Source organism: Bufo gargarizans, chromosome 5, assembly GCF_014858855.1.
Source record: "Bufo gargarizans isolate SCDJY-AF-19 chromosome 5, ASM1485885v1, whole genome shotgun sequence".
In the NCBI taxonomy this organism is placed as follows: Eukaryota; Metazoa; Chordata; class Amphibia; order Anura; family Bufonidae; genus Bufo; species Bufo gargarizans.
The window spans coordinates 481,448,448-481,475,862 of NC_058084.1; the positions used below are offsets into that span (position 1 = coordinate 481,448,448).

The 27,415-nt window shown below is 47.5% G+C and overlaps 1 protein-coding gene and 1 pseudogene across 1 annotated transcript in view; one reads left to right on the forward strand and one right to left on the reverse strand.

The window, feature by feature from the left end:
- The window catches only part of LOC122938189, a 30,116-nt pseudogene extending 25,598 nt beyond the window's left edge, over positions 1-4,518 (forward strand).
- The window catches only part of LOC122939172 (gastrula zinc finger protein XlCGF26.1-like), a 1,061,774-nt gene that overhangs the window by 374,272 nt on the left and 660,087 nt on the right, over positions 1-27,415 (reverse strand). The window lies entirely within an intron of this gene.

A 27,415-nucleotide genomic window follows, 5' to 3' on the forward strand; every position in this document is an offset into this window, starting at 1 on the left:
AGGAACACGGCGGTGAACTCTTCCTCTGGGACGTCTCCCTTCATGGCCAATTATGGGTTCCAACCTGCCGTGTTACCGGAGGCATTCTCTCCCCAGGATATTCCGGCTGTGGAGGATCACCTTTCCGTCCTACGTGCTTCTTGGGTACAGATCCAGAGGTCCCTTGAGGTCTCTGCGCAGCGCCAGAGACTCCAGGCTGATCGCAGACGAGCGCCCGCTCCTTCCTACCAGGTCGGAGACCGTGTATGGTTGTCCACCCGCAACCTCAACCTTCGAGTGCCCACTCCCAAGCTGGCGCCTCGCTTTGTTGGTCCCTTCCGTGTGCTTCGCAGGGTAAACCCGGTAGCCTATGCCCTTGCGCTTCCTCCTGGCATGCGGATCTCCAACGTGTTTCATGTCTCCCTGTTGAAGCCATTGGTGTGTAATCGTTTCACTTCCTCGGTTCCTCGGCCTCGTCCGGTCCAAGTGGGCAATCGTGAGGAGTATGAGGTGAGCAATATCCTGGACTCACGCCTGGTCCGCGGTCGGTTGCAGTTTTTGGTCCATTGGCGTGGTTATGGTCCAGAGGAGCGTTCCTGGGTTCCCTCCGCAGATGTCCATGCTCCTGCCTTGCTCCGAGCCTTCCACGCACGCTTCCCTCAGAAACCGTTCCTTACTCCGCGGAGGAGGGGCCCTTGAGGGGGAGGTACTGTCATGGTCTTACCTTCTTGCTGTTCTCCTTCGTTTGACATGTGCTGGCGGCCATCTTGGTTTCTGGGTTTCTTGTAGCCTCCCACCCTGCGGCTTCTCCTTCCCACTGGGAGGAGCTGGATGCCTAGCTCATATATATAGGAGGTCTGTGGCTTCAGTTCCTTGCTTGGTCCTCCTGTGTGCACATGCTTCTAAGACTGCTGCTGCTTCTGGTTCCTGATCCTGGCCTCGTCTGACTACCCCGCTGGTTCCTGATCCTGGCTTCGTCTGACTACCCTTCTGGTTCCTGATCCTGACTTCGTCTGACTACCCTTCTGGTTCCTGACCTCTGGCTTCGCAAGACCCTGCTCCGGTTTAGCCATCCGTTTGGACTTTTGCTTACAGCTTGATTTGCAATAAAGCCTTCTTATTTCCACGTATCTCTTGTTGTACGTCTGGTTCATGGTTCCTTGACAGATACCCCCAGGACTTACAGTAGTGCAAAACTGTGTAATGCAAAGCACATATCACAGCACTAGCAGGTAAGAAGAAAGTCAGGACATAGGAACTCATCAGTAGATGACTGGACCAGGATGAGGATGGTAATCAGACAATGGAACAGACGGATGATGGTGGTTATATGGTGAACGGATGATTGAACAGACAATATGTGGCACCTACTGCATCTTTCCCTAAAACTTTCCCTAGATCTGTCCTTACATGCTGACCCAAATACCAGACATCACTGACCCTCACTGTCCAAGACATTCCTATGAAAAATCCTAATCTCTAAGGGTCCATTCACACGTCCGTATGAATGTATCTGCACCCGTTCCGCAATTCTGCGGAACGGGTGCAGACCCGTTCATTCTTTATGTGGACGGAATGAATGCCGAGAGCACACTATGTGCTCTCCGCAGCTGCATTTCCGGAGCGGGGCCCCGAACTTCCAGTCTGCAGCTGCGGACAAGAAAAGGACATGTTCTATGGGAGTGCGGGCCGGGTGTATTGCGGATGTGTAAATTGCCCCTAAAACAGACAACAAGAGGATACTAAGACCCAACCCAAAGTAAGCAGAGCTAAACTAGAATCAAGGCAGGACAGACTAAAACATGGAACATCCCCTCCCCCCAACCACATACACAGACTACAAGAATCAGAGGTAAAGACTGGACTGACCATAAGAACAAAACTATACCGATGAAGAAAACTAGGAGAGATACTAGAAAATAAAAGGATTACTGGATTCGAAAGCACAGAGCTTACACTATAACCAGCAGCCCCTGCAGAAACTAGGAATATTTACAGCGAGGCTAACCAGTCAGGAGCTCCTCTCCAAACAAGGTGAGCTACAGAAGAGAGGTCGGCTGAGCAAGAGATCAGCTACTGTATAATTCATAGAAACTGCCCCAAACATACTAGTAGACAGGAGAAGATGACGCAGTAGGAATGTTCCTGCTGATCCTAGCCCATTACACCAAGGTGGTAACGACTCCCTCAGGTCTGCGCTGTGACTCTCCAGGCCTTGCTCAGTAATATCATGGTGACAGGTCTCTTCCATGAATCTCCTGGACGTGTCCTGGTGTCCCTCTGTGCAGCATTTCACAGGACTCATGTCACATACACTCTGGACTGCACTGGATTCTGGTGTCCAAATTACGAATGTGCAAGGTGTCAACAGGTGTCGTCCATATAGGCCCCAGGAACCTTCTGGCTTCATCTGAAAAATTGTGAGAATTGGGCTTCCATACCTCTAATAGGGGGTAGGTTTCCTGGCCCTCCTGACACCTCTGTTGCATACAATGACTTATTGTTATAATGCTAGAGCCAGTTATTATTTTTTCAGTTGGCTTGCTTCTTTTTTCCTAAGATTATTTCTGCCTTCAACAACTGGTGTATAGTCCGTTCAGGTTCTCACTTGAGTTGATCAAAATAGATTAAAGTTGATGAACCTGTGTCCTCTCTTAAGGCAATGTAACTATGAGTTTCTCACACCGGTTTCTTTTGCCATGGTTGATTTCTGAGATATTACCAAAACTGGTCCCACATCACAGCATCAGTAATGGTTCTGGACTTGGCCACTTCTCATTCCTTTTGCTGTAACATTGCCATCAATTGTTGTATGCTGTTCATGGACGGGGGCAGCGTCTCCTCCTCCTGACGCCGGGCAAATAATCTTTTTCGCAGTATTCTGTTTGATCACGGATGCCCAACTTGCGGCCCTCCAACTGTTGTAAAACTTCAACTCCCAGCATGCCTGGACAGCCTACAGCTATTAGGGCATGCTGGGAGTTGTAGCCTTGCAACAGCTGGAAGGCCGCAGATTGAGCATCCTTGTGTTAGATGATTCATTTCCAGGATGTGAGAAACCTGTGCATATGATTGCCTGACTCTTGCCTGTTGTAACAGCTCTGTTCTTCTTGCCTGACCCTTCTATGTACTTAGGGTCATTCTGCTTTTAGGTGTGGGGTGACATGACACAATTGGACAGCCCTCTCTAGCCTCTCTTGTCAGTTATGAATTTTGATAGCTGCCTTTAATAATTTTGTAAAATAATTTTAATTTTTTGTTGTTCTTGGTAGATGACTGTACTGGGCGCTTGGAGAAACATCTCATATCTACATATTATAATGCAGATGATCCATGTGTCATATCAGATATATATGAAGAGCTTGCCATTATCCCAGATGTACCCTCAGACCTTCACAGCAAAAATCTATCATCTCATCCTTTAAAACAAGTCCAATCTTCTAATTCATCACATACTCTTACTCAGAATGAAACTCGCAGAAGATTTTCTGGAACCCAAAGAGCTCAGAGAAAGCCGTATTCATGCTCAGAATGTGGCAAATGTTTTACTTGGAAATCAGGCCTTCTTCAACATCAAATTAATCACACAGGGGAGAAGCCGTTTTCATGTTCAGAATGTGGAAAAGGTTTTACGAATAAAAGAAATTTTGAAACCCATCAGCGAATTCACACAGGAGAGAAGCCGTTTTCATGTTCAGAATGTGGAAAATGTTTTAATAGAAAATCACATCTTGATAACTATTATAGAATTCACACAGGAGAGAAGCCGTTTTCATGTTCAGAATGTAGGAAATCTTTTACTGATAAATTTAAGTCTTGAGAGCCATCATAGAATTCACACAGGAGAGAAGCCGTTTTCATGTTCAGAATGTGGTAAATCTTTTACTCGGAAATTTCAACTTCAGAGCCACCAGAGCATTCACACAGGGGACAAGCCGTATTCATGTTCAGAATGTAGAAAATCTTTTACTGAGAAATCAAGTCTTGAGAGACATCGGCAAATTCACACATTGGAGAAGCTGTATTCATGTTCAGAATGTGGCAAATGTTTTACTCATAAATCATTTCTTGCAAGCCATCATAGAATTCACACAGGAGAGAAGCCGTTTTCATGTTCAGAATGTGGAAAAAGTTTTACTCAGAAATCATCTCTAAATCGCCACCAGAGCATTCACACAGGGGACAAGTCGTATTCATGTTCAGAATATAGAAAATCTTTTACTGAGAAATCAAGTCTTGAGAGACATCAGAGAATTCACACAGGAGAGAAGCCGTTTTCGTGTTCAGAATTTGGCAAATGTTTTACTCAACAATCGTCTCTTGTTCAACATCATAGAATTCACACAGTGAACAACCAATTCTGAATCCTTCCTGTAAAATATTTAGACCAACCCATAAGAAAAACTAACTCACATTGTATGTATAGATAACACTGGGGTCTAGTATACTATACCGAGCCAACAAACGAACCAAACCAATTACCCCGAAAAGATGAGAAAACGCACATATAAAATATATGTAATTTATTGAGACATAATCAAATGACAAAATTAGAATAACATAAGGCACAAGGGTAGAGGAGGGTGGGGGGCCCCATGTGACAGGGTCAAAAACAACCTCCCTCACAAAAAAACCAACTGACAGGGAGAGAAGGGTCACAGCCCTTGGTGTAAAACCGCATAGATATGGGGGAACTGTAGGTTCACCCAAAGTAACATATAATGGTAAGTGTGCTGCATGCATATACAAGGTAAATATGGTCAAACATAGCCGACTTGCCCACCCTGGATAACTGGGATGGCCGCATAAAGATGCAGGTAGCCAAGTGACATAAGTAAGGCAGGGCAAGAGTGCTAAGTGACCTTAAAGTAACAAACTACACAAAGCATGACAACAAATCAAGATTTACAGGAGGCACCATCATCTGCCAGCAAGACACCTCTACATTTGTGCCGCCAATCACAACATTTTTCACAAAAACATCTGTGCCCAAATGTTGATATTTTTGTCAAGCTGGTCAAACATGATTTTAAACAGCTGGCGGGCTATTATGGCCATAAGAATTTGACTTATGACCAACATCGGGCTATTAAAGAACTCCGTGATTTGAAGGATATTGTGATCAAACCTGCGGATAAAGGGGTAAATGTTGTGATCTGGCCTGCACAGATGTATGAAAAAGAAGCATTTAGACAGCTGGGAGATAAGGACTGCTATAGACGTCTAGATAGCAATCCCACCACCAGGTTTAAGGCTGAATTAGATCATATTCTAGACTCCGGGGTAGAAAATAACATTCTGCCAGCACGACTTAAGGAGGGCCTGGTGGTGGATCATCCAGTGACTCCCACCCTGTATTTGCTGCCCAAAATCCACAAACAATTACAAACCCCCCCCCCCCGGCACCCCATTGTGTCCGGGGTGGGAAATCTTTGTGAACGTGTGAGCAGATTTGTGGATTTTTATCTGAGGGGACGCGTGGAGACCCTGCCGTCTTATGTCAGAGACACCTCTGATTATTGAGGAAACTCAATGGGGTGTCGCTGGAGGGGGACATGTGGCTGGTCTCATGTGATGTAGAGGCCCTGTACACGTCGATATGCCACGACCACGGGATCAGGGCCTGCCAATACTTCATGCGTATGGCAAAGTTAGATCTGGACATTATTGTGTTTGTGATTGAGCTTCTGGACTTCATCTTGAAACACAATTATTTTACATTCAAGGGCCGCCTCTTCCTACAGCTCCGGGGAACAGTGATGGGGGCAAATTGTGCGCCCTCTTACGCTAACCTGTTCCTCGGACTGTGGGAAAAAGAGATTGTCCAGAATCTCCCGGAATATGGCTCTGTGGTCGCGGTATATCGACAATGTCCTCGTTATCTGGCAGGGCACGGAGTGCCAGCTTCTATCCTTCCTCCAGCAACTCAATAACAACACCCTTAACATCAGGCTGACTTGGCACTATAGCCAGGATAGGATGGAATTCCTGGACATACTTATCAGTAGGGAGAGGGACGGCCGGGTCTCCACGGATCTCTACAGAAAGCCCACCTCCACCAACACTTTGCTACATGGCAAATCTGCACACTATCCACAGACAGTTAGGGCCATTCCGGTGGGGCAATTTTTGCGTCTTCGACGTGTCTGCTCCAGTGACAAGAAATTTGAGATGCAGTCTGGAGAATTGTCTAGGAGGCTTCGCAATAGGGCCTATAACCAGGTTGATATTAAGAGGGGCTACACACGGGCCAAGTCTGCAAATAGGGACTCTCTCCTGACCAGCAACAGACCAAAGATTGACAATGCCAGTTGTAGATTTATTACCCCTTTTAACATGCAGTGGCGAAAAAAATGTGAAATACTCACTAGACACTGGCCTATACTGCTCTCAGATAATGGCCTACGGGCGACACTTCGAGAATATCCCCAGGTGACATGGCGACGTTCAAAAAATCTTGGTGACTTGCTCACCAGTAGTCACTATGTATCCCCTTTGCCATCGTACATGTTTGGAAGTAAGGGGCCAAAATGGGGCTCCTACCCGTGCAACAACTGTCAGGCATGTAGATGCATGGTTCGGTCCTCCACGTTTAGGGACTCTGAGGGCAGACGCGAGTATCAAATCGTGCAACATATCACATGCAGGACTGCATGTGTGATATATTTGATCACTTGCCCTTGCAAGCTCCTGTATGTTGGGATGACCACCAGGGAGCTGCGTGTTGGGGTATTCGAACATGCAAGCAAAATCCGCCAGGCAGCCACTACTGCACAGGACGAGCTGACCCAGTTTCAACCTATAGCCCTGCATTTTAGGAACCATCACAGGGGGGACCCTCGTGGGTTACAATGCATGGGTATTGATAGGGTCTCTCTGGGCTGCCGTGAAGGGGATATCAAGAAGCGCCTCCTGCAACTGGAGACTAAATGGATTGTTCTGCTTAAGGCCGAATGCACACGGCCGTGTTTCACGGCCGTGAGTAGACCGTGGAACCGCGGCCTGGATTCCTGCTGAGAGCAGGAGCGCACGGCGTCATTGGTTGCTATGACGCCGTGCGCTCCCTGCTGCCGCCGCAATACAGTAATACACTGGTATGATCTATACCAGTGTATTACTGTACTGTGGCGGCAGCAGGGAGCGCACGGCGTCATAGCAACCAATGATGCCGTGCTCTCCTCCTCTCAGCAGGAATCCAGGCCGCGGTTCCACGGTCCACTCACGGCCGTGAAAAACGGCAGTGGGCATTCGGCCTAAGAGTGATATACCTAATGGTCTCAATGAGACTGTTAGCTTCAAGTCTTTTCTATAAATCGTGCTTTTTACCTTATTATGTGTTTGTTGTTTTTATCTTGTATTCTGTAAATCTTGATTTGTTGTCATGCTTTGGTTAGTTTGTTACTTTAAGGTCACTGCTTGCACTTAGCACTCTTGCCCTGCCTTACTTATGTCACTTGGCCACCTGCATCTTTATGCGGCCATCCCAGTTATCCAGGGTGGGCAAGTCGGCTATGTGTGACCATATTTACCTTGTATATGCATGCAGCACACTTACCATTATATGTCACTTTGGGTGAACCTACAGTTCCCCCCAAATCTATGCGGTTTTACACCCAGGGCTGTGACCCTTCTCTCCCTGTCAGTTGGGTTTTTGTGAGGGAGGTTGTTTTTGACCCTGTCACATGGGGCCCCCCACCCTCCTCTACCCTTGTGCCTTATGTTATTCTAATTTTGTCATTTGATTATGTCTCAATAAATTACATATATTTTATATGTGCGTTTTCTCATCTTTTTGGGGTAATTGGTTTGGTTCGTTTGTTGGCTCCTTCCTGTAAAATATGCCATGAATTTCCATATTTTTTCTGCTATCATTTATAGCGAGAAGACTCTGCTTTGTTATAAAAATATTGCATGTATATTGAAGCAGGAATTAAAAGAAAATATCAGTGTATTCAGAAGTGTAGGTACTGCTGTTATAATTGTAGATCTTAAAGGGGTTGTGCAAGAATTACGGGGTTTGGCAAACTCCCCCACTTTACTGGATCTGCAACGGGAAGATTACAAGATTACTTACCTGCTTCCTGGCGCTGGCTCTCCGCTCCTTCTTTTCTAAGCCTGCAATGTCCGGCTGGGCTCATCTGGTTTGACATTTCCACAGCCGACACTGGCCGCGGCGAAGACTGGATCCCCTTGTGTCATGTGACTATTTGCCGTGACGTAAGGGAAAGCGGTAACCGTGATCGTCAATGAATTATATAATATACATATTGGAATATATTGGAAATATTTCAGAGGATAGGTCATCAGTTAACAAAATGTCAGAAAGACATAAATTACTCTTACCAGTAATTGGATTTTCCTTTAGCCTCCACAATGGCACTTACCTGGAGGTTGGCCCGCCTTCTTAGGGACAGGAAACAATTAGCGAGATCAGCCAATAAAGGGCCCCTCCCTCTTACCTCTCCAGTTAATAACCTAGGACTCAGAATAGGCATAAAAATAAGGAGAAATTTAATGAGGTACAAACAAAAAAAAACAGCGATAAACTCACTCAAAAATAGAAGCACTACCAAACTTTATAGTGTGCTCAAGAAAAAATAAGGGGTAACTACTCCTAAGTCTTCAAGAGTATAAAGCAAAACATAAGTAGAACAATCTACGTATTGGACCCAATTTCGGGTGGGAATCCCGTGCCGTTGTGGAGGCTAAAGGAAAATCCAATTACCGGTAACAGTAATTTATGTCTTTTCCCCACGCCTCCACAACGGCACTTACCTGGAGGAATAACATAGGATACCTAACTTAGGGTGGGACTACCGCAGATAAGACTTTGCGGCCAAAGGACAAGTCTCTATTAGTGGAAACGTCCAGCTTGTAATGCTTAAAGAAAGTACACGGGTTGGACCTCGTCGCTGCTCGACAGATCTCTTCCAATGAAGCTGAGGCACCTTCGGCCCAGGATGCTGACAATGCTCTGGTGAAGTGGGCTTTCAGTGAAGGAGGTGGAACGACCCTCTCGGTTTCGTAGGCTAACGTAATGCATGTCTTTATCCATCTGTGAAGTCCCAGGTATTGTAATAGTAACTGGTTCGACTTCCTAAAACCTTCCGTTGCACTCAAATACTGGAGTACGCACCTTCTAACATCCAAATTATGAAATAATTTTTCCTTATCAGACGTCGCCTGGGAACAAAAGGAGGGGAGAGTGATTTCTTGTTGACAGTGAAACCTGGATACTACCTTCGGAAGAAATTCTGGAGCATGCTTCGGTATAATCCTGTCATCTAAGATCGTGAGATATGAAGGCAAAATAGAGAGAGCCTGGATTTCTCCTATCCTTCTTGCAGTGGTGATTGCTAAAAGAAAAACTGTTTTGAGAGTTAATTTCCCCGAGGGGTTCAAAGGGTGGATGCATAAGCCTGGAGAGGACCAGGTTCAAGTCCCAAGGAGGGACAGAAGACCTAAGCTTAGGGCGAATTCTACTAGCTCCTTTAAGGAATCTTTTGACAACACTCAAATCTGCAAGTTTGATATTTAGAAAGACACTCAAGGCTGCTACTTGGACTCGAATGGTACTTACAGATAGACCTTTATCAAGCCCTGATTGAAGGAAGTCTAAGATCAGGGTCACCTCTGGCTCGCAGGAGGGATTCCACTTGTTGTTCCCTGAACGCAGAAAGGTTTCCCAGGTCCTTAAATAGATTTTAGACGTTACAGGTTTCCTACTCTGCAACAGTGTGGAGATTACTGACTCTGAGAACCCTTTCCCTCTTAGGATGCTTCTTTCAGTTTCCAGGCCGTCAAGCGAAGCTGGCTGACCCTGGGATGCATTGCTGGTCCCTGAAGAAGCAGATCTGGTCGGGGAGGTAGCAACCAGTATTCTTCCCCCGCTAGGCTTTTCAGAGTAGAGAACCATGTTCTCCTGGGCCAGAAGGGAGTGATCAGGAGAACCTGAGCTTTTCTTCCAGAATCTTGGAAATAACCTTGGGTATTAGAGGAAAGGGTGGGAATGCATAAAGAAGATCCCGAGGCCAAGGAGATGACAGGGCATCCACCGCAAGGGGTCGGTCTAGAGGGGATAGGGAAAAGAAGCTCGCGACTTGTCTGTTTCTCCTTGTCGCAAATAAATCGATTTTTGGAGTGCCCCATCTGGCACAAATCTGGGCAAAGGTCTGCAGGTTCAGGCTCCATTCCCCCGGCAGTAGTCGATCCCTGCTTAGAAAGTCCGCCAATTGATTTTCTCTCCCTCTTACATGGGCTGCTGATAGAGAGTTTAGGTTTTTCTCGGCCCAGACTAGAATCTTGCTTGCGACTAGGGAAACTCCTGATACAGGAAATTAGATTGCTTCGTTTCTGTTCCGGCAGAAAAGAGATCATGAGGCGTGAATTTAGCAGAACACCCAAAAAGATTTTTTCCTGTGAAGGGAGAAGACAGGACTTCTGGTGATTTATCATCCAACCCAGGTCGGCAAGGGTAAAAATAATTGATTGAAGGTGGCACTGAAGAAGACATTCTGACGGGGCTGTGATTAAAAAGTCGTCTAGGTAAGGTATGAAGGAAATTCCTGCTTGGTGAAAGAATTTTGCTACTTCCGCCATAACTTTCGTAAACAATCTTGGGGCCGAGCTGAGGCCAAATGGAAGAACTTGAAATTGATAATGACGGAGAGAACCCTGGAACCAAACCGCTATTCTCAGAAACTTCTGGTCTTCCTTCTGGATTGGGATGTGATAATAGGCATCTGCCAGGTCTACTGTCACCATATAGCAATTTTCTTGTGAAAGATTGATCACTGACCTTACTGTTTCCATTTAGAATTTTTTTGTAAATCACGTATCTGTTTAGGGTCTTTAGATTTATTATAGCCCTGAAGGTGCCGTTTTTCTTTTTTACCAGAAATATGGGAGAGTAGTATAGCCCCGACCGGTACCGGAATAATGGCACTTTTCTCCAGGAGAAGCAAAATTTGCTGGTCCATTGCTTCCTGATTTTTTTTCCCCTGATTCTGGAGTTTTCCATGTAACGGTCTGGGGGTATGCTGGTTAATTCCAGACAGTAGCCATCTTTTATGACACCCAGTACCCAAGGGGAGGCCTGAATTCTTACCCAAGCTGTATAAAAATGCATTAGCCTTCCCCCTACCGCTCTTCTGGCGTCATTGGGAAGTAGCTGTCCGGGAAGACTTTTCGGGGTTAAATAGGAAGCCCTTAAATAGGAAGATTCTTGCTACGGATGCGTCCACCCTAGGGGTCTTATCCCAGGTAGCTGAATCCTCTTCCGCAAAGGGATATTTTCTTTTAAAAACCCTTGATGCTGCCTGTCATTTCTCAGGATCTTTCCATTCATTAAGGATTAAGGTCTTAATACTGCTATGAACCGGAAAGACACTATTTTTCTTGTCCGCCAACCCTGCGAACAGCTGGTCCTGTACTGAAAGCGGTTCCTTAGGTTCCTCTAAATTAATTGTAGCCCGGATGGTTTTTTGTAGCGAATCTGTTTCTTCAATAGAACAGAGAGGCTTTCTATAGACGTCGCCAGAGATAGATGAGTCTGACTCGGCAGTGACTTCCCCTTCGTCCCTGTCCGAATCTTGCTCAATAATGGGAGAGCTTGATGTAGAGGGTTTTGGCGGAACAGTAGTCATTTTTGCTTCTACTGCAGCCCCGACTTCCTCTTTAATAATGGTTCTGAGACTCTCAATAAGTGAAGGGGGATTCATCTGAAACCACTTTATCACAGCACTTTTGGCATAGGGACTTCTTGTGAGAACTAGAAAGCGCTTTCTTGCAGATAGGACATTTCTTTTTGCTAGACGGTTCCTTCTTTGAGACGTCTCTCCCCTATGAAACACAATTCAAGTACCATAGTAAGAAAACTGAGGGAAAATACCTCTCAAGAAAAACCGCCATTAAAGAGAAGTGTAGGGGGGAGACAAGGAGATTACACCTGAGTGTCCCTTAAAACAAGGTAATAGAAATAGGGAGGAGGCTTACCGGGCTTGAGGGCCTGGGAGCATCTGTGGATTTTTCAGGGGCCTCGGATCCAGATTGCAGGGACATGCTGCCGAAGACAGAGCACTAAAGGCTGCCAGAGACGCCTGCAGCCCGCTCTGCATTTGAACTTCCTGGTTCCGGGTACGTCATAGCCCCGCCCCCGTGCGTGCCGCCGTGCTGACGTAATACTGTCCAATCAGCACGGCGCATGGAGGAGTCACATGGGAGCGTCACTCTAGGCCAGGCAACGCCCCCTGCTGCCCAGAAATCTGACGGTCCGGACCCAGGACACGGAAGAAAGGAGCCCGGGGTCACCAGCGTCCGCCGGATTTACACCGAGAGGAGGGAGGGATGGAACAAGCAACATCCCGCGACCCCTCCTCCTGCGACGGCCCTCCGGCAGAACCGGGAATACTTACAAAAAGGCCGCGCGAGCTGCTGATCCGTGATCCCGACCTTCTGAAGGACAGGAAACAACTGGAGAGGTAAGAGGGAGGGGGCCCTTTATTGGCTGATCTCGCAAATTGTTTCCTGTCCCTAAGAAGGCGGGCCAACCTCCAGGTAAGTGCCGTTGTGGAGGCGTGGGGAAAAACCCTTTTAACTACTCCAGTCTTGGGTTTACTACCTGGGTTATGAAGTTGGGAACATTCCCAGACCCTTTGGACTCATTTGCAGCAAATGGTAAGGGAAATCTGAGGAATAATTATACCCTTTATCCCACGACTTAATGGTTTAAAGGAAGTGGAGAGGACTCGGTGGAGGAGTGTTTGCCTGTTGTGTTCCACTCGATCAGTCTGGTCACCACACTATGCCTTTTTTATAATTTTCGTTGCAGCCTGTGACGCCTTCCAGCATGATGTCATAGAACATCTGAAGCATTTATTGCTGATTGAACATTTGGAAAATGGAGAGACCTAGGAAATGGAGGAGTTTTATCAGTGACGTGCCTAGGGTGTTTGGCAATCGGGCGGATCTTTTCTCGGCCCCCTCTCACCCCCCAATACTTTGAAATAATTGTACCCCCTTACAGTAGTATTGCTCTCATTGTACAACCTTCGCAATAGGTTTGTACAGATGTGTGCCCCCTCACAGTAGTTATGCCCTCTGTGCCTCCTTCACAGTAATAATCCTCATTGTGCCCCCTTCATAGTAGTAATCCCCATTGTGCCCCCTTCATAGTAATAATGCCCACTGTGCCCCCTTCATAGTAATAATGCCGACTGTGCCCTTTCACAGTAATAATGCCGACTGTGCCCCTTCACAGTAATAATGACGACTGTGCCCCTTCACAGTAATAATGCCCACTGTGCCCCTTCACAGTAATAATGCCCTTTGACTCTGTATCCTTTCACATTAGTAATGCCCTCTGCACCCCCCTCTATAGTAATAAAATCCTCTGCCCCTCCTTCCTTAGTGATAGTCTTCTGTGCCCCCCTCCATAGTAGTAATGCCCTCTGTGTCCCCTTCCATAGTAGTAATGCCCCCTGTGCCCCCTTCCATACTAGTAATGCCCTCTGTAATAAAAAAAAAATCACAGTAACTACCCACCTTGTCCCGTTCCTGAAGCTCACATACCTCTCTTCCCTGCAGGCACAGATCGCTCTGCAGCACAGTGTGGGCGGAGGTGATGCAGATTTCTAGGCTGCAGGCCCCACCCACACAGGCCGGCAGGGTGATCTGTGTCTCGGGGCTGAATGGTGGAGCGGGGAGAAGTCTTCCTGCTTCACCATTCTGTGCGCCGCCGGCCTGAGGGAGGGGAGGAGCGCGGGGAGCTGAGCGGTGAGTGACAGGACCCAGCTCCCTGCGCTCCAGCAATGAGCGCTTCTGTCTGTATTGATGGAAGCGCTCATTGCTTCTGGCACCCCCAGAGAGTCGGCACCCAGGGCGGACCCCCCCCCCCCCCTTAGTACGCCACTGAGTTTTATTGTTAATGAGGCTCTGTCAGCATGACCAACCGTATTAAACCAAGCAGAGTAGACGGCTTTTTGACAGAACAACCAACTTAGTCTTCGGTTCTTGCAATCAGTCAGCTGTAAAAGGTGCAGACGTTCTTCTGCTCAGTATGAAGAGAAGAAAGAAACAAAAATGGTGTCAGGACTCGTTAAACTGTGGATCGTTTCAAAGAAGGCAAAGGGGGGCTCTGGCTTCTCCACTTGAGATAAATATCCGTGCTCATCAAAAATAGTCCACTGCCCCTTCACCTCTCCCCTTTTTCCGGAAAATGTACCTCATGCAACGCCTGGTGCTCAGACGTAGTGTGTGCCCGGTTTGGGCAGTCATGTGGGCCCAAAGCAGCAGGTCTGAAAGATGTCTCAGCGGCAGGACTTGCAGTGGTAGAGCAGATCACACAGCAGCAGGTAGTGGATGTTTTCTGCTGACACAGCTACAATGGCCGCCACCAAGGCTCCTACACCTGACCGCCCTCCGAACAGTGCAGCAACCGCGGCTTCATTCAGCTCCCAGGTAAAACAGCTAGTAGCCACACAGAAGAGCGGTGCAGACTGCAGAGAGAAGCGAAGAGGCGGCGTTCCCAGAGTGGAGGAAAGGTGCCATCTCATCTATAGTCCCCCAATCCACCAGCTAAGTCCTACTCATTCAGCTGGTACCAGAGGAAAGGGTTAGCTGAATTAGGAGAGCACTGGACCTATAGGTATCTCAGCGCTGTACGGCTACTTAAGGCTCCTGGGTCCAGAAAGTAGTTGAGACTGAGGTTTTGGGTGGGCGGTAGGCCGTAGATTGGCAGATGGTTAATACAACCCAGATTAAATATGAATTGGGTCCTCTAGGCCCGGGGACGTTTTCTGGCATGCGAAAGAGTCCCGAAATAGAGCTCTGGCCAATGGATGAGGAAGGAATGACTTGTACAGGCAGGATATCTCCTCTAACGTCTGGCAGTTAGCTGTGGGCCTTGTGGTTGGAATAACCAGTAAAGGTGCAATGGTGCCTCCGTTCTTAAAAAGAAAGACAGAGTTCAGTGGATGTGGTAATGTAAGAGGAAGCACCCGCACCATGTCAGTCACCAGTGAGAATGTGGGTGGCTGTAGTGGAGGTAGCAGCAGCACTGTCAGCACCAGCCGTCCGGCCTGTAGTAACAGGTCACAGCGCTCATCATCTCAGTCACAGCAGTCCATGTTCCACACTGTACTGCTGCTGCCGCTACTACTACCCCTACACAGCTGCGGATCTCCAGTCTTGTCCAACAGGTTCCATACTGTGCAGCTGCCACTTCTACTCCCCCACATGTCCTCCCTTGTCCATCATGTTCCAAACTGTTGCTGCTTCCACTCTACACAACCAGACATCTACTGCCTTGTCCAGTAGAGATATCAGTTGGACTTGGTTCCTCAGTAGGCCTCCATTAGGGCTTCAGAGTGGCTGCTCAGACAGCTGCAAATCTGACCACTGTCACTTTAAGTGCTGATAACCTTAAAATGCTTTGACTTATCCAGGCCATTCTGAGATTGTTTTTTCGTCACATATTGTATTTCATGAAACTGGTAAAATGATATAAAAAAAATATATTTTTTATTTATTAAAAAATTTACCCAAAAAATTGTAAAAAATTGCAAATTTCCAAGTTTCAATTTCTCTACTTCTATAATACATAGTAATACCTACAAAAATAGTTATTAATTTACATTCCCCATATGTCCACGTCATGTTTAGATCAATTTGGGAATGATATTTTATTTTTGGTGGATGTTACAAGGCTTAGAAGTTTAGAAGCAAATCTTGAAATTTTCAAAAACCCACTTTTTAGGAACCAGTTCAGGTCTGAAGTGAGGTTTGTGAGGCTTACATAATAGAAACCACCCAAAAATGTCCCCATTCTAGAAACTACACCCCTCAAGGTATTCAAAACTGATTTTACAAACGTCGTTAACCCTTTAGGTGTTCCACAAGAGTTAATAGCAAATAGTGATAACATTTTCCATTTTTTCCAGTAACAAAGCAAGGGTTAACAGCCAAACAAAATGCTACATTTATTGCCCAAATTCTCTAGTTTGCAGAAACACCCCATATGTGGTCGTAAACTACTGTTCGAGCACACAGTAGGGCGTAGAGGGAAAGGTGCGCCGTGTGGTTTTTGGAAGGCAGGTTTTGCTGGACTGGTTTTTTGACACCATGTCCCATTTGAAGCCCCCCTGATGCACCCCTAGAGTAGAAACTCCCAAAAATTGACCCCATTTTAGAAACTATGAGATAGGGTGGCAGTATTGTTGGTACTAGTTTAGGGTACATATGATTTTTGGTTGCTCTATATTACACTTTTTGTGAGGCAAGGTAAAAAGAAATAGCTGTTTTGGCACCGTTTTTTTTATTTTTTGTTATTTTCAACATTCATCTGACAGGTTAGATCATGTGATATTTTTATAGAGCAGGTTGTCACGGATGCGGCGATACCTAGTATGTATACAATTTTTTTATTTATGTACGTTTTATACAATGATTTCATTTTTGAAACAAATCATGTTTTAGGGTCTCCATAGTCTGAGAGCCATAGTTTTTGGGCAAATATCTTGGGTAGGGTATGATTTTTGCGGGATGAGATGACTGTTTGATTGGCACTATTTTGGGGTGCGTATGACTTTTTGATCGCTTGCTATTACACTTTTTGTGAAGGTGACAAAAAATTACGATATTCACCTGAGGGGTTAGATCACAATTATTTCATTTTTGAAACCAAAAAATCATGTTTTAGTGTCTCCATATTCTGAGAGCCATAGTTTTTTCAGTTTTTGGGAGATTATCTTAGGTAGGGTCTCATTTTTTGCTGGGTGAGGTGACTGTTTGATTGGTACTATTTTGGCGTACATACGACTTTTTTGATCACTTTTATTACCTTTTTTGGGAAGTAAGGTGGGCAAAATTTCAATTTCATAGTTTTTTTTTTTTTTATGGCGTTCACCGTTCAGGTAAAGTAACATGACCTTTTTATAGATCAGCTCGTTACAGACGCGGTGATATCAAACATGTGTACGGATTATTATTATTTTTTTCATTTTTAATCAGTGATAAATGTGTTTTTTGATTTTTCCTTTTTTTTTTTTTTTTACTTTTGTTTGACCCAGACCCACTTGGTTCTTGAAGATCCAGTGGGTCTGATGTCTGTATAATACAGTACAGTACACTATATAGTGTATTGTACTGTATTTTACTTACACTTTGTCTGAACAATCTATGCCTTTAGAACAGATCTGTTCAGCACCATGGACAGCAGGATGCCTGAGAAGGCGTCCTGTTGCCATGGGAACCTTCCCCGTCTGCCACAACTGAGCAGACGGGGAAGGGGAAGGAGGGGTGCTCCCTCCCTCTCTGAGACCATCCTGTCTGGGGGCTGCAAAGGCACAGCAGCCCCCCGATGGGAGAGGGAGGGAGCTCCCTGACTGTTAACCTCTTCCATACAGCCGACACCCTGGAATACCCACTGGCCACCAATGATTATTCAAGAGGAGGCGGGCGGGGATCACGATCCCGCCTGCCTCCCGCACCGCCTGCAATCCCCCCCCCCCCCCCCCGCACCTCCCGCCAGCATAAAATCATTCAGGGGTGGGAGCGTTTTTTTCTGTGATCGCTGACATGGGGGGGGGGGGGGGGTGCGCATTTAGCCTAGGTGCCTGCTCAATGATTTGAGCAGGCACCTTGTTCCGATCACCGCCCGACGGGCGGTGGTGATTGAAACAACACATAACGTACCGGTACGTCAGGTGTCCTGAAGAGGTTAACTGGTGTCCTGCCAGTTTTATTTCATCAAGTTGCATAAAACACAAATCATAAACACAACACCTAGCCTTGTCCAGGCTCTAACTAAACAGTAGGTCCCTCTATAGGACGTGGCAGAGCTAACTGCAGTCCACCTGAAATGGGCACACAGTCTGAACAGCAACCTGTTATATTTGCGTTTCCTTGCTCTGGACCTTCAGGGTCCTTGCTCAGGAAGTTGTGAGCACGTGTGCTGCCATCCTGGTTATCCAGCAACTCGCCTCGTGCAGCTCATCAGGGCCCAGGCTTAGGTTTTTAACCCTTTCCTACATAGCGTTCCTTAGCATATGTTAGGAACCTGAGAGACACATATACACCCTCAATCACTTCACCATGTAAAACACCACAATAGACTTCCTTCATGGTGGTACCGGGACCCATCTACCAAAAATTCTAAGTTAGGGATTGGAGTTTCTCCAGCTCCTGCTTTTCAATTTCCAGCAATTCAATACAATAATGCTGATTATCTGGTCATCTAACCCAGACCTTGTCTGATGGTTCTTCCTGACGGCGTTGGCAGTGCCACCTCGTACTGTGTCCACCTGCAGCGGAGATGTGTTTGGTTCTCATTTCCTCGACTACTTATGAAATTTGGATGGTCGGCGGCTGGTCCAGGACTATGTCAGTCGCCTTGTATTTCGGTGTGGCTGCTGCGGTTACATCTCTCACATGTGAAGGAGAAGCCCTATTGTGTCTGGATGTTAGGAGTAGTAACCTAACGGTCTGAGCTTTTTCCATGGAGCTCAGTTATTACCTCTTGTCCACATATTGTAGTCAGGTAAAGCTGAGGCTGGAGCTGAAAGTCTGTCCTGTCCTGTCCGTGTCAGTAGACCTTGTTGTCCCCGTGAGGTAAGAGCGTTGTACAGAACCTGCAGCTAGAGGCACTGGGGGTCCATTCCCAGCAGGAGCTCACACGGCCCTTAGTGATATACTGTAGTGGGTACTGGCACTCTGCATATGGCGTCCCTTCTGTCTGGGGTCTCTGGGAGATACTGCAGAAGTTGTGTTGTAGGGTAATGTGGTCTTCACACCCCCAGAACCTGGGACATTTCTTCTGAGAAAGCGAATGGTGACATTGCTGCACCCTGAGGTCGTCTGCTCCAGCAATTAGTGACCGGTCTCCTCCAGGGGCAGCAAGAAAAAACCTCTGGCCACGTCAACCACTGGAGAACAAGAAGAAGTCGGTGGCACTTGGTGAAGTAAGGTGGGGGGGTTCTGTACATCACAGACCATCTTGTTCACCTCCCTAAGGTCATGGACCATGCTACACTGCTGCGGTTCCCCTGGGATCAGCTTTTCCTTCACAGAGAATAGTGGGGGCTCCACGGTGACCTGCACCCCCTCATTGCTCCGATTTCCCTGCACTGTGTCCCCCGTTACTGGTTCGGGGCTGATGGTTCCTGTTTTACCTGTTACTGGTGCTGTCTGGTTTGGGCTTTATTGGCAATGGGGCGACCGACAGATGGACAACATCAGCCTTAGGCCCCTTGGTTCGGGCAAATTATGGCTAATGAGCCCTCGTCAGCAATAACCTGCCATTGTAAATGTGCCATCGATTACCGGATAACGGAGCACAACGCGCGGATAAATCATTTTTAGGGGCAGCAGATCCTGCTGTACAAAGAGCAAGAAATGGTTCTGTATGGAGACGAAGAGCAACATTACCGATCACTGCTGCCCGTACTGTGGAGGAGATCGCTGCACGTAAAGGTGTCTCCTCCACTGACCAGCAGGCGGTTTCTGTCCGGCCGCCTCTCGCCATGTTTCCCGTGCTGCGGCCGCATCTCCCGCCCGTCCCCGTTATAATGAATGGGGCCGGGCCAGACTTCCGGAAGCACACGTGTGCGAGCGTTAGTCCGGATCCGGCAGGCTGTCCCCCCCCAGAAACGGGCAAACCTAACACTAGTGTGAAAGAAGCGACCGGCGGGTGAGGACTATACCAATGAGGGGACGGGGGGGGACACTGCACCATGTGATCAGCTCCTCCTGTATCACACAGGAGAGGATTAGATACACAGCTCAGCAGACAGTATCACACAGGATAGGATTAGATACACAGCTCAGCAGTCAGTATCACACAGGATAGGATTAGATACACAGCTCAGCAGGGAGTGTCACACAGAATAGGATTAGATACACAGCTCAGCAGGGAGTATCATACAGGATAGGATTAGATACACAGCTCAGCAGACTGTATCACACAGGATAGGATTAGATACACAGCTCAGCAGACAGTATCACACGGGATAGGATTAGATACACAGCTCAGCAGGCAGTATCACACAGGATAGGATTAGATACACAGCTCAGCAGACAGTATCACACAGAATAGGATTAGATACACAGCTCAGCAGACAGTATCACACAGGATAGGATTAGATACACAGCTCAGCAGACAGTATCACACAGGATGGGATTAGATACACAGCTCAGCAGACAGTATCACACAGAATAGGATTAGATACACAGCTCAGCAGACAGTATCACACAGAATAGGATTAGATACACAGCTCAGCAGACAGTATCACACAGGATAGGATTAGATACACAGCTCAGCAGGGAGTATCACACAGGATAGGATTAGATACACAGCTCAGCAGACTGTATCACACAGGATAGGATTAGATACACAGCTCAGCAGGGAGTATCACACAGGATAGGATTAGATACACAGCTCAGCAGACAGTATCACACAGGATAGGATTAGATACACAGCTCAGCAGACAGTATCACACAGGATAGGATTAGATACACAGCTCAGCAGACAATATCACACAGGATAGGATTAGATACACAGCTCAGCAGACAGTATCACACAGGATAGGATTAGATACACAGCTCAGCAGACAATATCACACAGGATAGGATTAGATACACAGCTCAGCAGGCAGTATCACACAGGATAGGATTAGATACACAGCTCAGCAGACAGTATCACACAGAATAGGATTAGATACACAGCTCAGCAGACAGTATCACACAGGATAGGATTAGATACACAGCTCAGCAGACAGTATCACACAGGATAGGATTAGATACACAGCTCAGCAGACAGTATCACACAGAATAGGATTAGATACACAGCTCAGCAGACAGTATCACAGAATAGGATTAGATACACAGCTCAGCAGACAGTATCACACAGGATAGGATTAGATACACAGCTCAGCAGGGAGTATCACACAGGATAGGATTAGATACACAGCTCAGCAGACTGTATCACACAGGATAGGATTAGATACACAGCTCAGCAGGGAGTATCACACAGGATAGGATTAGATACACAGCTCAGCAGACAGTATCACACAGGATAGGATTAGATACACAGCTCAGCAGACAGTATCACACAGGATAGGATTAGATACACAGCTCAGCAGACAATATCACACAGGATAGGATTAGATACACAGCTCAGCAGACAGTATCACACAGGATAGGATTAGATACACAGCTCAGCAGACAATATCACACAGGATAGGATTAGATACACAGCTCAGCAGACATCACATTACAACCCAACATCCTCTACAGACACGTCTTCCGCCTCTGACAAACTACATCGGCACTCACGTAAGTAAACAGGAGCGGGGGGCCTGGTACAGTACACCACGCGGGACGCCGCGGAGCATGCACCGAATCCCGCCCGTGAATGACCCTGTTTGTGAGTATACCGTATGATCCAGAGGAATGTTTTACTGATCTGCTGGTTGTGATGCTCATCCCTTAACGTTTTTACAAATCTGGTACCAAGTCGATCATTTTGTGGACAAAGCTCTAAGTTATCTCAACTTGGAATACTACGGACATTTTCCAGTTACAAGTATTGTGGAAGTGTAATTGATAGACTGACTCACCACGAGCAATTTATTTTAGGAGTTGCGATTTTGTATTAGCTGGATGGACGAATTCTTTGGATCATTTCTTTCTTAGATCAGTGTGATTTGTCACACAGCGGACTGGTTCGGACATAGAGTACTGGTTCGGACTGGTTTGGACAGATGGTCCCAACCCCATAAATGTGGTTGGGACCATCAGTTGCGTTGAGGAGAAGTCAGGTGGATACACAGCTGATAGTCCTACTGAATAGACTGTAAGAATTTGTATTATGGCAAGAAAAAAGCAGCTAAGTAAAGAAAAACGAGCGGCCATCATTACTTTAAGAAATTAAAGTCAGTCAGTCCGAAAAATTGGGAAAACTTTGAAAGTGTCCCCAAGTGCAGTCACAAAAACCATCAAGCGCTACAAAGAAACTGCCTCACATGCGGACCGCCCCAGGAAAGGAAGACCAAGAGTCACCTCTGCTGCGGAGGATAAGTTCCTCCGAGTCACCAGCCTCAGAAATCGCAGGTTAACAGCAGCTCAGATTAGAGACCAGGTCAATGCCACCCAGAGTTCTAGCAGCAGACACATCTCTAGAACAACTGTTAGGAGGAGACTGTGTGAATCAGGCCTTCATGGTAGAAGATCTGCTGGGAAACCACTGCTAAGGACAGGCAACAAGCAGAAGAGACTTGTTTGGGCTAAAAAAACACAAGGAATGGACATTAGACCAGTGGAAATCTGTGCTTTGGTCTGATGAGTCCAATTTTGAGATCTTTAGTTCCAACCACCGTGTCTTTGTGCGACGCAGAAAAGGTGAACGGATGGACTCTACATGCCTGGTTCCCACCGTGAAGCATGGAGGAGGAGGTGTGATGGTGTGGGGTTGCTTTGCTGGTGACACTGTTGGGGATTTATTCAAAATTGAAGGCATACTGAACCAGCATGGCTACCACAGCATCTTGCAGCGGCATGCTATTCCATCCGGTTTGCGTTTAGTTGGACCATCATTTATTTTTCAACAGGACAATGACCCCAAACACACCTCCAGGCTGTGTAAGGGCTATTTGACCATGAAGGAGAGTGATGGGGTGCTGCGCCAGATGACCTGGCCTCCACAGTCACCGGACCTGAACCCAATCGAGATGGTTTGGGGTGAGCTGGACCACAGAGTGAAGGCAAAAGGGCCAACAAGTGCTAAGCATCTCTGGGAACTCCTTCAAGACTGTTGGAAGACCATTTCAGGTGACTACCTCTTGAAGCTCATCAAGAGAATGCCAAGAGTGTGCAAAGCAGTAATCAAAGCAAAAGGTGGCTACTTTGAAGAACCTAGAATATGACATATTGTCAGTTGTTTCACACTTTTTTGTTATGTATATAATTCCACATGTGATAATTCATAGTTTTGATGCCTTCAGTGTGAATCTACAATTGTCATAGTCATGAAAATAAAGAAAACTCTTTGAATGAGAAGCTGTGTCCAAACTTTTGGTCTGTACTGTATAACGGACTGTTCGTGATAATTCCGTGCCTAGTCCCTCTTTTGGTGTATTGATAGCCCTTTTAGAGTCTGGCCAGACTACCAATCTATCATCCTCTTGTCAAGAGCTTTTTTTTTATATGTAAATGCATGCATTTTAAAAGATGTATTTCATATTTTAATTTCTATTTTATGTCAACACTAAATTACCACCTTCTCCAGACAAGTGTGAGTGCCAGCTCTCTATTAATTTTGTTGCTTATATTATAGATTGGGTGAATCTGTTTTTACTGTGAGCACCCCTCCTTGGAATCAGACGCGGTAGTGCTACCATTATACTTTATTCCATATATTTTACTATGGTAATCTTTGCACAGTAAAAAAAAAAGAAACCCGGCTAAATTTCACAATTGTAATTCCATTACCAGGTATTTACCTTAAGTTCAGGTATTTAGCTAGTAACTAGAGTTGAGCGGACACCTGGATGTTCGGGTTCGAGAAGTTCGGCCGAACTTCCCGGAAATGTTCGGGTTCGGGATCCGAACCCGATCCGAACTTCGTCCCGAACCCGAACCCCATTGAAGTCAATGGGGACCCGAACTTTTCGGCACTAAAAAGGCTGTAAAACAGCCCAGGAAAGAGCTAGAAGGCTGCAAAAGGCAGCAACATGTAGGTAAATCCCCTGCAAACAAATGTGGATAGGGAAATGAATAAAAATAAATAAAAATTAAACAATATCAATTGGAGAGAGGTCCCATAGCAGAGAATCTGGCTTCACGTCAGCCACCACTGGAACAGTCCATTGTCATATATTTAGGCCCCGGCACCTAGGCAGAGGAGAGAGGTCCCATAACAGAGAATCTGGCTTCATGTCAGCAGAGAATCAGTCTGCATGTCATAGCAGAGAATCAGGCTTCACGTCAGCCACCACTGTAACAGTCCATTGTCAGATATTTAGGCCCCGGCACCCAGACAGAGGAGAGAGGTCCCGTAACAGAGAATCTGGCTTCATGTCAGCAGAGAATCAGTCTGCATGTTATAGCAGAGAATCAGGCTTCACGTCAGCCACCACTGCAACAGTCCATTGGCATATATTTAGGCCCAGCACCCAGGCAGAGGAGAGAGGTCCCGTAACAGACAATCTGGCTTCATGTCAGCAGAGAATCAGTCTGCATGTCATAGCAGAGAATCAGGCTTCACGTCACCCAACATTGGAACAGTCCATTGGCATATATTTAGGCCCCGGCACCCAGACAGAGGAGAGGTTCATTCAACTTTGGGTAGCCTCGCAATATAATGGTAAAATGAAAATAAAAATAGGATTGAATGAGGAAGTGCCCTGGAGTCCAATAATATATGGTTAAGGGGAGGTAGTTAATGTCTAATCTGGACAAGGGACGGACAGATCCTGTGGGATCCATGCCTGGTTCATTTTTATGAACGTCAGCTTGTCCACATTGGCTGTAGACAGGCGGCTGCGTTTGTCTGTAATGACGCCCCCTGCCGTGCTGAATACACGTTCAGACAAAACGCTGGCCGCCGGGCAGGCCAGCACCTCCAGGGCATAAAAGGCTAGCTCTGGCCACGTGGACAATTTAGAGACCCAGAAGTTGAATGGGGCCGAACCATCAGTCAGTACGTGGAGGGGTGTGCACACGTACTGTTCCACCATGTTAGTGAAATGTTGCCTCCTGCTAACACGTTGCGTATCAGGTGGTGGTGCAGTTAGCTGTGGCGTGTTGACAAAACTTTTCCACATCTCTGCCATGCTAACCCTGCCCTCAGAGGAGCTGGCCGTGACACAGCTGCCTTGGCGACCTCTTGCTCCTCCTCTGCCTTGGCCTTGGGCTTCCACTTGTTCCCCTGTGACATTTGGGAATGCTCTCAGTAGCGCATCTACCAACGTGCGCTTGTACTCGCGCATCTTCCTATCACGCTCCAGTGCAGGAAGTAAGGTGGGCACATTGTCTTTGTACCGTGGATCCAGCAGGGTGGCAACCCAGTAGTCCGCACACGTTAAAATGTGAGCAACTCTGCTGTCGTTGCGCAGGCACTGCAGCATGTAGTCGCTCATGTGTGCCAGGCTGCCCAGGGGTAAGGACAAGCTGTCCTCTGTGGGAGGCGTATCGTCATCGTCCTGCCTTTCCCCCCAGCCACGCCCCAGTGATGGACCCGAGCTGCGTTGGGTGCCACCCCGCTGTGACCATGCTTCATCCTCATCCTCCTCCACCTCCTCCTCATCCTCGTCCTCCAGTAGTGGGCCCTGGCTGGCCACATTTGTACCTGGCCTCTGCTGTTGCAAAAAACCTCCCTCTGAGTCACTTCGAAGAGACTGGCCTGAAAGTGCTAAAAATGACCCCTCTTCCTCCTCCTCCTCCTCCTCCTCCTGGGCCACCTCCTCTTCCATCATCGCCCTAAGTGTTTTCTCAAGGAGACATAGAAGTGGTATTGTAACGCTGATAACGGCGTCATCGCCACTGGCCTTGTTGGTGGAGTACTCGAAACAGCGCAACAGGGCACACAGGTCTCGCATGGAGGCCCAGTCATTGGTGGTGAAGTGGTGCTGTTCTGTAGTGCGACTGACCCGTGCGTGCTGCAGCTGAAACTCCACTATGGCCTGCTGCTGCTCGCACAGTCTGTCCAGCATGTGCAAGGTGGAGTTCCACCTGGTGGGCACGTCGCATATGAGGCGGTGAGCGGGAAGGCCGAAGTTACGCTGTAGCGCAGACAGGCGAGCAGCGGCAGCATGTGAACGCCGGAAGCGTGAACAGACGGCCCGCACTTTATGCAGCAGCTCTGACATGTCGGGGTAGTTGTGAATGAACTTTTGCACCACCAAATTCAGCACATACGCCAGGCAAGGGATGTGCGTCAAACCGGCTAGTCCCAGAGCTGCAACAAGATTTCGCCCATTATCACACACCACCAGGCCGGGCTTGAGGCTCACCTGCAGCAACCACTCGTCGGTCTGCTGTTCTATACCCCGCCACAACTCCTGTGCCGTGTGGGGCCTGTCCCCCAAACATATGAGTTTCAGAATGGCCTGCTGACGTTTACCCCGGGCTGTGCTGAAGTTGGTGGTGAAGGTGTGTGGCTGACTGGATGAGCAGGTGGAAGAAGAGGAGGAGGAAGCCGAGTAGGAGGAGGTGGCAACAGGAGGCAAAGAATGTGGCCCTGCGATCCTTGGCGGCGGAAGGACGTGCGCCAAACAGCTCTCCGCCTGGGGCCCAGCTGCCACTACATTTACCCAGTGTGCAGTTAGGGAGATATAGCGTCCCTGGCCGTGCTTACTGGTCCACGTATCTGTGGTTAGGTGGACCTTGCCACAGATGGCATTGCGCAGTGCACACTTGATTTTATCGGATACTTGGTTGTGCAGGGAAGGCACGGCTCTCTTGGAGAAGTAGTGCCGGCTGGGAACAACATACTGTGGGACAGCAAGCGACATGAGCTGTTTGAAGCTGTCTGTGTCCACCAGCCTAAATGACAGCATTTCATAGGCCAGTAGTTTAGAAATGCTGGCATTCAGGGCCAGGGATCGAGGGTGGCTAGGTGGGAAGTTACGCTTTCTCTCAAATGTTTGTGAGATGGAGAGCTGAACGCTGCCGTGTGACATGGTTGAGACGCTTGGTGACGGAGGTGGTGGTGGTGTTGGTGGTACATCCCCTGTTTGCTGGGCGGCAGGTGCCAACGTTCCTCCAGAGGCGGAGGAAGAGGCCGAGGCGGCAGCAGCAGAAGAGGCCGAGGCGGCAGCAGCAGAAGAGGTAGCAGGGGGAGCCTGAGTGACTTCCTTGGTTTTAAGGTGTTTACTCCACTGCAGTTCATGCTTTGCATGCAGGTGCCGGGTCATGCAGGTTGTGCTCAGGTTCAGAACGTTAATGCCTCGCTTCAGGCTCTGATGGCACAGCGTGCAAACCACTCGGGTCTTGTCGTCAGCACATTGTTTGAAGAAGTGCCATGCCAGGGAACTCCTTGAAGCTGCCTTTGGGGTGCTCGGTCCCAGATGGCGGTGGTCAGTAGCAGGCGGAGTCTCTTGGCGGCGGGTGTTCTGCTTTTGCCCACTGCTCCCTCTTTTGCTACGCTGTTGGCTCGGTCTCACCACTGCCTCTTCCTCCGAACTGTGAAAGTCAGTGGCACGACCTTCATTCCATGTGGGGTCTAGGACCTCATCGTCCCCTGCATCGTCTTCCACCCAGTCTTGATCCCTGACCTCCTGTTCAGTCTGCACACTGCAGAAAGACGCAGCAGTTGGCACCTGTGTTTCGTCATCATCAGAGACATGCTGAGGTGGTATTCCCATGTCCTCATCATCAGGAAACATAAGTGGTTGTGCGTCAGTGCATTCTATGTCTTTCACCGCTGGGGAAGGGCTAGGTGGAT